Source organism: Suricata suricatta, chromosome 7 (assembly GCF_006229205.1).
Source record: "Suricata suricatta isolate VVHF042 chromosome 7, meerkat_22Aug2017_6uvM2_HiC, whole genome shotgun sequence".
Taxonomy (NCBI): Eukaryota; Metazoa; Chordata; class Mammalia; order Carnivora; family Herpestidae; genus Suricata; species Suricata suricatta.
In genome coordinates this window covers 65,852,217-65,866,053 of record NC_043706.1, presented here as the reverse complement: position 1 = coordinate 65,866,053, position 13,837 = coordinate 65,852,217, and the positions used below count along the sequence as shown (strand labels likewise).

At 41.5% G+C, this 13,837-nt stretch overlaps 1 pseudogene; it reads left to right on the top strand.

The window, feature by feature from the left end:
* Window positions 1-11,065: 11,065 nt before the first annotated feature.
* On the top strand, window positions 11,066-12,941 carry LOC115295263 (annotated as a pseudogene).
* The last annotated feature ends 896 nt before the right edge of the window (window positions 12,942-13,837 follow it).

Genomic DNA, 13,837 nt, shown 5'->3' with positions numbered 1-13,837 from the left:
GTAAGACATCTAACCTCTCAGACCCTGCCTGCTGTGCCCATTAGCTTCCTCCACCCCCTCGACCATTTGACAACTAAAACAACCCAGAACAGCCCTTGGGGAGAGTACTATCCTGCTAATAACCACTGGTTTAATGAATGATGGATGGGAAGAAAGAGGGAAGATATCCGTTGGGACAGTTTCATTCCTAAGAGGAGACCTTAAGTTGGGGCGCCCGGGTGGCTCAGTTGGTTAAGCATCCGACTTCAGCTCAGGTTATGATCTCATGTATGTTTCAGGGGTTCGAGCCCTGTGTCGGGCTCTGTGCTGACAGATTGCTCAGAGCCTGGAGCCTGCCTCAGATTCTGTGTCTCCTTCTCTCTCTGCCCTTCCCTTGTTCATGCTCTTTCTTTCTCTGTCTCTCAAATATAAAAAAATGTAAGAAAAAAAAAGAAGAGACATCAAGAGCACTATCTCAAAAATTGAAAGAGATCTAGTGGCAGAGCTACACTCAGCGTGGAAGAGGAACTAAAATATTGCTTTCTACACTTCTATATATTTAAAAATAAATAAACAAATAAACAAACTTCACCATGAAATATAATGAATACATAATGAAATAGAATAAAAATATTTTAAAATAAAGGCAAATTCTAAAAATCAAATATAATCAGAAAAAAAAACAGATTATGGGAAAACTAGAAATACAAAAGTTTCTTCCCATAGTAAGTTACAAAGAAGAGAGAGAAAAGAAAAGTGAGAGATTATAGATTAGAAGAGATTCAAATGCATTCCAACCACTTAGAATTTTTGGATCTTATCATGTTAGTCGAAATATAAACACTGCATGTTTGGTGATATAGAATTACTGTCATTTTTTTTTTGGTGTGACATTTGGATTACAGTAATTTTTAAAATTTTTTAATGTTTATTTATATTTTTGTGAGAGAGAGAGAGAGAAAGTGAGCAGGGGAGGGGCAGAGAGAGAGGGGCACAGAATCCAAAGCAGGCTCCAGGCTCTGAGCTGTCAGCACAGAGCCCAATGCTGCATGATTAGCAACAGCAAGACCATGACCTGAGCAGAAGTCCCAGGCGTAAACCAACTGAGCATCACAGGCTCCTGAAATTGTCGTTATTTTTAAAATAAGTCCTTGGGGTGCCTGGGTGGCTCAGTCGGCTAAGTGTCGGCTTTGGCTCAGGTCAGATCTCACGGTTTGTGGGTTCGAGCCCCGCTTCTGGCTCTGCTCTGACAGCTCAGAGACTGGAACCTGCTTCAGATTCTGTCTCCGTCTCTCTCTGACCCTCCCCTGCTCGTGCTCTCTCTATCTCTCAAAAATAAATTAAAAAACATTAAAAAATTTTTAAATAAGTCCTCACCTTCTAGAGATACAAACACTAGTTTTTATAGATGAAAGAACGTACAAGATTTTCTTTAAAATAATATAGGAGTGAGGCAAGGAGGCGAGGACATTGCTAAAAGATTAGCCATTAAGTCCACTCTATTTTTGGATATGTTTCACATATTGCATAATTAAAAAAATAAAATTGTAAGTATGTGGTTATAGAGAAAGAATTAAGAAGAGTAATAATCTGGTAACAATCTAATTAATGCAATACTGCGGGGAGAAAAAAACTTTAAAAATATAAAAATAAATAAAAAATGACCCACAATTCCATCAAGAATCCGATTTGTTGTGACAGGATTCAGCAAGAATATTTTTGTTTATTTTCATTCACTGTCTCTTTTCCTCTTTACAAAGCTTTCTTTTTTTTTTTTTTTAACAAACCTCACTAGCATTTCAGGGTCAGAAAAAAAGGGTGTAAACCGTGTTCTATCCCACTGAGAGACAGAAAGCAAAGCCCTTACAGCGAGAACCGCGAGAAGGTTAGTCCGCCAGGCCTGCCGGGGTGGAACGGAGACCAGCAGGTGCCGACTGCACGCAGGCCCCCCAGTATGTGTCCAATCAGACGCCTGGCGCTCGGCACGCGCCCAAGACGAGCCTCCGCGGCACGAGGCCTCGGCGGCTGGGCTCGGGAGCGCGTGAGTCTGAGCACGCGGCCCTGTAAGAGCCGTTTCTCAGTGCATCATAGCTTATGGGTCTGTTGGACAGAAGGAGCCCCGCTGCGTTTGAAAGCTAGATGTTTGGTGCGGGGGTGGGGTGGTGGGGTGGGATGACTTTCAGGTGTGAGTCTTAAAAACTGGAGATTTACAACGTAGGGTTCAGAGGCTTTGCTCCTCAGACAGAAGCTCCAGGTTCTGCATTCCCAACTCGGCAGCCCCAAGGCTGGGGTGAGGTTTACAGCGAGATTGCTAGCTTCTCCTACCTGCTTTGTTGTGGCCTCTCACCAGTGCACAGCAGTTGCTCAGGTAGTTTTTAGGGGTTTTTCAGACAAAGTTGTTCTGTACATAGCCGTACATTGAGGTGTTCATGGGAGGATCACGATCCTCTCATATCGCCGGCTGACCCGGAAGTCACGTGGGTTTCCGCTTCCAGAAGTCCGCGTCCCCAAAGATTTCACAGTTCCGCTTCCTTAAAACTGCTGTCCTCGATCCATTATTTTCCTTGCCCCTTCCAATGGACAACCATACAAACCATGTTTGGAAAAGTCGTATTCTCAGTTTTCAGAGGCTAGACTGCTAACGGAAAAAGGAATCACTGGTGTTGCTGTGGTAGTTCCCTAGAAAAGTATTGTCTGTAATTTACAATTTAAATACTTGAACATAGAAATTGTAGGTATGTGTGTTAGTTTTAATCTGTAACTGAATGTTAACTTGTATTTAATGGTCCCTGTTCAGGCTCCCTCCATGGGTGGATGGTTAGTGTTTGAGTGGTGCTAATCACAAGCCCATATTCCAGAGGCAGCCACTGCAAGTATTTTTAACTATTCCTATTAGCATTAGAGGGTTTGTTAATTAGCAAAAGAGATATTAGAAATGACTTTTCACGGGTGAAAAGGGAGGTATTTAAGACATACAGATTTGCTAGAAATACCATGCATACCTCAGCTGTTACAAGTGTATGAATATGATCACCCTATAGCTCACCCTTGAAATGACATTCTTGGCAGAGTGTTCTCTTATGTCCTGCATTTTGCCATTAACAGAATTCTGTCACCTGATGGTTATCTAGGACTTTAGGAATCTCTTTTTGCAAGGTCCCTTTCATGAAGGGTATTAGGTGCCTGCGAATCGCATTGCACTGAGACTGCAAGGACTACATTTGTGCTACTTACTAAGTGCTGTTTATATAGATGCAGAACTTGATAAAAGAAATTCTTTCCCTGTAACCTGCCTGTTGGGTATGGAAGTGGGAGACGTATAGCCCTCCCTCACCTACAACATAACGGCTGTCACATCTACCAGTAAAAACATATCCATTGATAATGCACAACCAACTTGACTTAGATCATTTTGTAACAGATGTGTCCCTGACATTTACAGTTAAATGTAAAATGTTTTCTTCTATACAAACCTCAGGTGTCTCAAGTATTGTAACATATATTTGGTTACGTTCTTTACTGTTGGAAGTATAGCCCACTTCTGCGCTTATCCTGGGTCCGCAGACTGCTGCTCAGGGGTCAGACATGGCCTGCCGCGTACAACTAGTGAGCTAAAAATGGCTTCTACAATTTTAAATAAATGGAAAAATGGAAAGGAAAATAATATTTTGTAATGTGAAAATTATAGGAGATTTCAATTGCAGTGTCCCTAAAGAATACGCTTTGGAACACAGCCATGCCCATGTGTTCGGTACTGTCTATGGCTGCTTTTGCACTATTACCTGAGTGGTTATGATAGGGACACTGTGACACCCTGAAGCCTAAATTATTTATTGTCTGGCCCTTAACAGAAAAAGTCCCTTGACTTCTGGTGTTGTTAGACTATAAGAAAAAGAATCACACGGGGGTGCCTGTGTGGCTCAGTCAGTTAAGCTCTGGACTCTCGATTTTGGCTCAGGTCATGATCTCATGATTCGTGAGTTTGAGTCCCTCATCAGGCTCTGTGCTGAAAGTGTGGAGCCCGCTTGAGAGTCTTTCTTTCTGCCTCTCTCTCTGCCCTTCCCCCACTCCTTGCAGGTATGCATGCTCACGCTCTTTAAAAAAACAAAACAAAATGAAACAAATCTTAACACACACACACACACACACACACACACACACAGTATTATAAAGAACTGATTTCCAAGTTCCAAATAGCTAGTTTTAGAATTATCAAAAGAGAGGCACACTGAGTGGCTCAGTGGGTTAAGCATCTGACTCTTGGTTTCAGCTCAGGTCATAATCTCAAGGTTTGTGATGACAGCGTGGAGCCTGCTTGGGACTCTCTCTCTCCCAGTCTCTCTCTGCCCCTCCCCTGCGTGCTCTCTCTCTCTGTCTCTTAAAATAAAAAAATAAACATTAAAAATATATAAATAAGTAGTAAATATATAAATATAATTATCCAAGAAACATCTCTAACAGGTTTTACAAGTATTTCAGTTCTTCACATTTTAAAGTAAGATAAATGTTTATCACTCATGCGTAAAAGCAACCCTTGCCAGCCCTTGTACTGGTGCCAGGGGACAACATCTGACCAAACATATTACAAACAAGTAATCAAAATGCCTTGTTAGTATTTGTTATGTAGGCAAAAATTCCTCAAATAAACTTAGCATCTGCCTCAATCTGAAATCCACTGCTATCTATTTCTCCCTCTTTTAATCCTATCCTACAGATTCATAAAGATGTTTTCATTTAGCATATGTATGCATTTCATGTTTTTTAATAGGCCCACAAAGCTCAAATACATTAAGAAGAGATTCATAGCAATATTGGGCTCACAGTAATAAGTCAAGGAAAAGTGTTTGATCAAGTTTTGGGGGCAAGAGCAGCCAATTAAACTGTGCACACAGCTGCCTCTTATCTAATTAGTCTGGAGTGATTTGTCAACAAATAGGCCAAGAACTGCCATGAGCAGTGATTTCAAAATAGAAGAGGCAGATACATTTTAATACACTAATCTACAGGTTTCTCTGCATGCTGCATCTCCTCTATTTAACCTCAATATGACTCTCTTCTAGAGACAACCTGTCAGAACTGTAGCTGAGGAAGAAGGTTTCCGCTCATTAGAACCCTACTCATCACCATCTTAAGAAGTTCCTGGAAAACTGGAAACTTAAGCAGGGCGGCTGAGGCCTGCACAAAATAAATCCAGACAGGCAGAGTTTTCTAACCTGTCATTCCTGATCTTCACTAGCAAAGGCCACAGTGAGCATTTTTGACCCACTTTAAGAAAAAAGAATTGTGTTTACACATGAAAACTTCCTTTGATTTTCAAGATTCAGTAACCGATCAATTTAAATTTTTTTTTAGTGTTTTATATTTATTTTTGAGAGACAGAAAGAGACAGCATGAGCAGGGGAGGATCAGAGAGAGACAGAGATACAGAATCTGAAGCAGGCTCCAGGCTCTGTGCTAGCTGTCAGCACAGAACCCAACACGAGGTTCAAACCCACGAACCCACAAACCCACGAACCGTGAGATCATGACCTGAGCTGAAGCTGGAAGCTTAACTGACTGAGCCACCCAGGCGCCTTGTAATCAATCAATTTTAAATCAAAGAAAACTTCTCAACCAACCAAGAAGAAATTCAGCCCATTGATATTAGCATATGGAAAAAAAAAATCTGTGGATAAACTCAGACTGAGAAAAAAAATCAAGGTTGTTTGCTGGTCTGATTTTTAAATGCATGCATAGGAAAGTGTAAGGGAACTTGGATGAAGTTTTTCTTTAACTTTTCTGGAGTCTAGCAAAGGGCCATCCTACATGCTTACTAAAAGTTGAATATTGAATGTGCCAGAGAATAACATTGATTCCAGTGGGTACATGTCATGAGTTCACAGTCATGAGTTCAAAACTATCAGCAGATTGTCCATCTTTTTTTTCCTGGTGGGATGGGGAGATCATGGGACCCTGGTCGTCCACAGCAGGACCCTTGGAATCCACAATAAGCCACCTGGCTCTGCTCCTGTCACTCAGAATGGGCGTCAGCAGGCTCCTCTTGCCTTCACTTGAAACCCATGAGACCGGCCAGGAGGTCTCTCAGTAACGTTCACCAGGCCTGCTCCAAGTCCCTCACTCAACTGGGAGCCTGTGGACTGGTCTGCACACACTCTCTGTCTCTCAAGACCTGTCCAGAATTCTGCCCTCTTTTTGCTTGATAATGTAAGGCTGAACCAAACAGACGTCATGACAGGCTTTGTTTCCCCTCTAAACTAGAAGGCCTAAGGTCAGTCGCTCCGGAACCATTAGGCAGTTACACATTGCCTAGAAAAGGGACCACTTTGCAGTATCCAATCAGGAAAGCCCAGCTACCTCACCCCACATTCCTAAGGGTAAGGCCTGCAGATGGGAACTTCAGATAAGACCCTGTTACCTAGTGTTAAAGTTAACCCGATAGTCACCGAACAAGACCCTGAACTTGCTCTGTAATTGGTTAATTTCAAAGATACCCTAAATGTTGTAATTGGATCCCGCCAAAAGTAACGAACACCCTGGACAATGTGTATGGTTAGAGTTATTGCCAATGCTGTTATACAATGATGATTGGATGTCACAATTTCCTCTAACTCCCCCTTCCCAAACCCCATAAAAACCCTACTCAGCCCTTGTTCGGGGCTCTCAGCACGGATCCACTGCGTTGGTGAAGGCTGTGAGACCGAACTTAGGCCTGGCGAGCCTAAGCCGTAATAAAACTGCCCTTTGCTTTTACATGTGTGCCTCGGTCTCCCTGGCGGTTTCTGGTTTTGGGGTGATATTAAAATCTTGGGCATTACAATATTTCTATTAGCTTCCTGTGATAAGAAACAGAAAAATAGTGCTTAAGAGTGTATAATTCTGAGATTCAGAATGTCGGGTCAAACGCTGGCCACTGGCCTATTAGTTATGTGACCAAGGCTAGTTATTTAAATAATCTATGCCTGTTTTTTTGTTTGAAAATGGAGAAAACTATAGTCCCCTGCCTCGTGGGGTTGTCATGAGGATAAATTGGTAGTTTTCAATCCAATATGCCCTACTACAAATATTTAGTAATATTCTCTTAAAAATTCCAAAATAAAATTCATAGATAATGCTATCTACCAGAGGATTCTTTTTTAAATTAATGTAATGCCTTAATTGCAATATAATGAAGAAATACAAGAAAGGTAATTTGCAATATAATATTATCTATCAATGAGAAAATGCTCCGACATGATTATTCTAGAAGATATAATAAATTGCCCCATTCTCACACATACACACAAAATTCCCATTAATGGAGCAGCTGTAACAACTGTAAGCCACGTACTGCAGGCCAAAATATTAAAAGGCTCTTGTATGAGGTTCCAAATAAAACAAAATACAATCTTCTGATCTTCTCCTAATTTACATGATAGATACAGTCTTGGAAATGTCAGTATCTTGGAACTATTTAAATTCAAATTACTTTCTGTTTAAATGCACAACCAATGGTAGGGTCTAGGCTTAAACATTTATAAAATTATAAAAATAAATGGCCATGGTACATTAGAGACACGTCTATGAAAATTAAGTGAAGTCAATTTTTTATTATGCAGGACAAACCCTTGACTTGCAGGAAGTCTACCATCTCCGGCCCTGTCACAAATCACTATTAACTACAAAGGCAATTCTGCAAATTTCCACAATGCCCCCAGGGGGCAATAACACCCCCTTGACGAACGAACGCTGGATTAAATGACAAAGAAACACAGAACAGTGTCTGCCACATAGTTAAAGCTCAGGCTGTAACTACTTCTGCTCATTCTTTCTACTTCCCTTTGGTGTCTTCTGCTGCACTCAACAACTTGCCTCTACAGTATATTTTCACACCCTACTGGGTGCAAGCAGAATAGACAATGTTTTATTGGATTTTGTGCCCCAATTAGAGAAAACATGAACCACAGTGTACACTTTGGACTGCATGCCTTAAAATACTGATATTTCTTCCAGCATTAATAATAGGAAAACAATTAGCAAGCTCTCTACCACCACCTATCAAATGATAGGAAGAGAGATTAAAAAGGTACAAAACTCAGGATAATCACAGCCCAGAAGGACTCCTGGTGAGTCTTGTTTCTAGCTTTTAAAGTCCTAATAGGGACATGACCATGGCGAATCATATCACAGGGAGGTCAAGGAGTGAATAAATAGATTTGAGTTGGGGTTTTAAGAGCTTTGGAGTTCTGTTCTGTCTTCTCATGTATTAAGTACATATTAAATAAAGCAAATAAATGCAGTAAACTAGGATAGCAGGCCAGTGTAACTTGTCTCTAGGGATTTTGGAGGCCTGTTTTAGACAGAAAAATGGCATACTGGGGTATGGTGCTGTCCAGTTCTCCCAGCACCACCTGCTAAAGAGGCAGTCTTTTTTCCATCGGATACTCTTTCCTGCTTTGTCAAAAATTAATTGGCCGTACCTTTGCGGGCCCAGTTCTGTGTTCTCTATTCTATTCTATTGGTCCATGTGTCTGTTTTTGTGCCAATACCATACTGTCTTGATGATGACAGCTTTGTAGTAGAGGCTAAAGTCTGGGATTGTGATGCCTCCCGTTTTGGTTTTCTTCTTCAATATTACTTCAACTATTCGGGGTCTTTTATGGTTCCATATGAATTTGAGGATAGTTTGTTCTAGCTTTGAGAAGAATGTTGGTGCAATTTTGATGGGGATTACACTGAATGTGTAGATTGCTTTGGGTAGTAGTGACATTTTCACAATGTTGATTCTTCCGATCCATGAACAGGGAATGTTTTTCCACTTCTTGGTGTCTTTTTCAATCTCTTTCATAAGTTTTCTATAGTTTTCATCATACAGGTCTTTTACATCCTTGGTTAAGTTTATTCCTAGGTATTTTATGTTTTTTCATGCAATTGTGAATGGGATCAGTTTCTTCATTTCTCTTTCCGCTGCTTCATTATTGGTGTATAGGAATGCAAGTGATTTCTGTACATTGATTTTGTACCCTGCAACTTTACTGAATTCTTTGATCAGCAAATAGGTTAATTTTAATAGAGGATAGTGGACACCAGGGTTTGAAAGTGGGTGTGAGTTTACTATTTCCCTACAATCTTATTCCAGGTTTTGGTAAAAGAATCCAAGACAAGTTTTTCATACAGACAGTCCATAATTAAATTAACATTTATTAGTAAGCAGACATTCCTATAGCCATATAGCCTTTTCTGTAAGCCCAGTGAAATCTCTTTGGAACAGATGTGAGAACATTCTAGAGGAGGAATTCAGTTAGCTTTGTGAGCATTAGCAGTCAACCAGAACGCTCCAAAGAGATGGCTGGACTGGACTGGATCTTGACTGTCAAGGATCAAGCTTCCAACTTCTTTCTAACAATAAAGAGTGACTTGCTAGACTCATGGCAAGACAGGGAGTGATTCTAGAATATTTCAGTCAGTTCACAGACATCAACTATCACTAATCTCACAAATCAATGCCTACTTCCAACGTCCATTATCTAATTAACAGACCGCTAATTTCACCAATGAGTATTCATCTCTGTCCTTCATTATGCTAATACTTTAAAATCCGATGTTAATTGGAATTAGATTATTGAAGATTATAACAGCTATCTCTGGAGTATAGTTTGTTTTATTAAATGTCGACTATCCCCTGCCATCTCCTAAATTGTGCATTGTATGCAACCAGGCAATTAATTGATGATACCAAACATGTAACTCGGACTCACACATGGAAACACACACACAAATACATGTTCAATCATGTGTATCTATGCCAAAATATTTTAAAATAAGATGTAGACATTATCTTACCTGAAGTAAGATACATTGTTCAATTCTCATTTGAGATTTGAAGTCACAAGTTTCACTCAATATTTCTATTGATCATTACTAGCTCTGGATCCGAGCTTGTAATGAGAGACTAGACTTAAATCATTGATTAGCCATGAGACATTAAGAATTTCCTTAGCCCATAGTCTGCATAACTTCATTTTCCTCATGTGCAAAATGATAATAATACCTACCTAATGTGGATAATATGTGAATAAATTGAACAAAGTCATTCAGTGTTTTATTATTATGGTTAGAGTGCATTGGCAAACATCTTTTGAAAGGTGCTTAACTGATAACTCCATTTCATTGTCACTGTGTACACTGTATCGCTTTTAAATGACAAACCCCTCCAGGCCAGATGTCTGTTTCATGCTCTAAAATTCTTTTGAGTCCTACAAAACTGAGGCAATTTTGGAAACTTCCTTTAAGGAATAAGTGCTTATTAGAGAGAGCATCTGCTAGTGGGAATTTTGTGCCAGTGCTTACCTCTCTCTCTCTCTCTCTCTCTCTCTCTCTCTCTCTCTCTCTCTCTCTCTCTCTCCCCTCCTAAACTCTGCTACCTGAACTCTGAATCTCACCTATGCCTCCTGCTCTGCCTATAAACAATACTTTTTTTTAAAAGAACTTTGGCCCAGCTAGCTTGTCAAACTCATTCCCTCTCATCTTTCACTGCTACACTATATAAAAAGAAGTCTCACTCACTGTCTCTTTTCCACTACCAATTACTCTGTAATGCACTGCAAGCCGACTTCCTTCTCCACTATGCTACTGAAATGCTCTCCCAAAGGTCATGGATTCCTCCCTATTATAGATCCAACTGTGTTTCCTCAGTGCTCATCTTCTTCATTCTTTCTGCAGCCCTTGACCCTGCTGACTATTCACTCTTCCTTACTGTGCGTCTCAGTACTCTGGCAATGAGCAATGGAGAAATTCAGACCTCAAAGATCTTTCAACACCGTCATTTAAACTGAGTGTAGTGTCTATAAAATTCAAGTCACTGATGAAAGTGCCTGTGCTTTTACAATGTGCAACATTTATCATGACATTATGTACAAGGGAATATATGTAACTTGCTGATACCACACTTAACTTGTTGATTCTCTTAGTAGATGTGGCTAATAGTCATTTTGAAAATGCTGTGTTTTAAAATGCACACCGATTCCTTTGTAGGGAGGAAGCCAAGGGAGCCTGATGAAGCTGGAGGGTGACGTTGTCACTCTCTGTGGCCACCGGTGGGGGACATTACATGAGTGAGATACTGCTCGTGAGCATAAGGTCAGGCAAAAGCCCCTGCTTCTCTGGGGAGCCTACCAACCCTTCCACCCCAGACCTCATTGGACAGACCAGAATGGAAAAGACTTTGGGACCTGCCTTTTCAGCTGTCACTACCCTTGCAAAAGCCAATGGGACCAGCGCGCACAAACAGCAGCACACAGTGCCCTCCAGTGCCCAGACCTGCTCCCCTTGGGAGCCCCCATCACCACCCTGCACTCTGAATCCAATCGTGCTGTGCCATCTCTTGCAGCTGCCTGCACTCTGGGTCCAGCCTGTCTCTGCGTTCCACATTCTTGCTCCCAGAGTACAAGGAGGAGCTGGAGCCCCAGGGTTTGCTGAGCTGCCCTCTGTGAGGCTCTGTAGCCAGCTCTGCAGCAGTGTGTTCAAGGACCCTGTGATCAGTGCATAGAGGCACATGTTTGATCGAAGATGCATCTTAAGTCAGAGAAGTAACTTGTGGACAACACCAAGCTGATGGTGGTAGTGAACAAAATTGCAGTGGAGTATAGATCCAGGAGCTCTTCATTCTCTGCAGACATGGCTCTCCAATGGTGGCTAGCAGGAAGCCTACCATCTGGGGGCCCTTCGCTCTCAAGCTCCATGCCTGAAAGAATAACAAGGGCTGCTGTGACCACAGGTCTGTGTGGTGCTCCAACAGCCTAGCTGCCAGCCCCCTCCTCCAGATGAACCTGGAGGACCCCTCAAGGAGCACAGGTACATCAAATAGCCCCACTCTAAGTACAGGTGCATGTTTGTGAGAAATCAGGACATGTATGAGATAGACTGAAGGAGTTCCTGAAGCAAAAGGCTGATGGGTGCTGACCCAGAAGTGCCAGGAGATCATTTTCTGTGCTCCACACTGGACAAGCTCTCAGAGAAGATTGACTGGCTAGAGAAGAGCTTAAGCTCAAGTTTGATGTCCTATATTAAGACTAGGCTCAGAGAGGACCTTATGGAGTTCTAGAGGGACATGTCCATGACAAGCTGTCCTACATCAATTCCTGGCTACATGTGGGCATCCTAGGATCCTGTGACCCTCAATAGATCTTCAAGTGCAAAAGAACTTGTGTGGGCCAATAGGGCCATGTCTGGTGTCTCTACCTCTACTCCATGAGTGACCTGTGGGACACTTGTACCACCTACAAGTGTCAGAAGGTGCTGGAGACCATGACAATGCTGATGCTCTGCCTTCAGGGGCACAAGCCTTATGGTAGCTAAGCAGACTTACATCATGTGGGGCATCCAGAACCTGCAGATGGTGAACGTGATCCAAGCCCAGACAATCGGTATACACTGATTATAGCATGCTCTTCAGCAGCTCCCTGAAGGACATCCAGGTCTAGGACATCATGGGCACTGAACTAAAGTTAAAGAAGATGCTCACAGACCTCAACTTCTGGGTGAGGCCCTGGTCACCATTCAGAGCTATGTGCACAGTGGCTTCTAACCAGATAATCAAGATCTGGGACATCTGGACCCTCAACTGCACCCACATCCTGCAGACATCAGCAGCAGCATCTACTGTATTAGCACAATGAATGACCACATTGTCAGTGGCACCTAGGAGAACCTCATCCACACGTGAGACATCAAGTCTAAGTAACAAGTGTGGATCCTAATAAGCTACATTGGCACCATGTATGCCTTGACCGTCATCTTGATGCCAGACCAGACCATAGTCTCCAGCACATCTTATGACAGATCTCTCAGGGTCTGGAGTATGAGTGACATGATCTGCATGCAGACCCTACTGTATCACCAATGCAGTGTGACTGGACTGGCCATGTGCCAAGGACTAGCTCTTCCCAGGGGCTATGGACAGCACTGTGGAAGTTTGGACTTGCTAAAAGAAAATCCAGCCTGGGTCTTGGCTTCTTCTTGGTCTGCATTAGGCCTGTCCACACCATGCTGGCCATAAGAGTGGTCTCAGGTTTCTTCCTGCCTTGTGGAATAGGTAAGCAGGCTCAGCCGACCTCGCAGTTTCGTGTCTGCTCTATGCCCTTCAAGCCTTTATCTGCTTGGCTCTGTCCTTGCTCCTCCTCCTGAGGAGTCAGGTACAGCACTGGATCAACCTACCCTTCTGTCCCCACCCCAAATAGACTGTGGGGCCTTTTTATTCACCTTTTATACTATCTTCAGACTGTAGATATAGATATAGATATAGGTATATGCTTATAAAGTACCTAATTGAGATTTTGGCATTTACTAGGAATACAAAAACAGTTATATCTATTTTGATTAACAAATGGAATGATTTCTTTATAATGTTAACTAATACATTTTGGTAATGATTTCTCATTTCTACTGAATTCAGATGAAAGAATACATCTGCAAAGACATACTGCCCTTTCTATCTTACCTTGTAAATTTTAAATACACCACTAAAATTCTGACAGAAAATAAGGGAGAATGCTTACCTCTTTAAGAATACATAATGATTGTTGACAGTCAACCAGCTTTTAGAGGGACATCTGGATTGATTAACAATGACCCATAATTAAATACAACAGTACTTAGAAAAAGACCTGATGGTCCCAGAAAGAATTGTTTCAGGAATAATGAGTGTTTATCATTTTTATTTGCTTCCTAAATGGCAGTCATCAACATTAGTTACCCAGATTTTTAATTAAAAATGGGAAAAAATTAATAAGGTACTGCTGTCAAGAGAAAGTTTCAAATATTTGTCATCATAATATAAATTCAGTATCTCTATAATCATATAAATGACATAGGGTATTTTTAA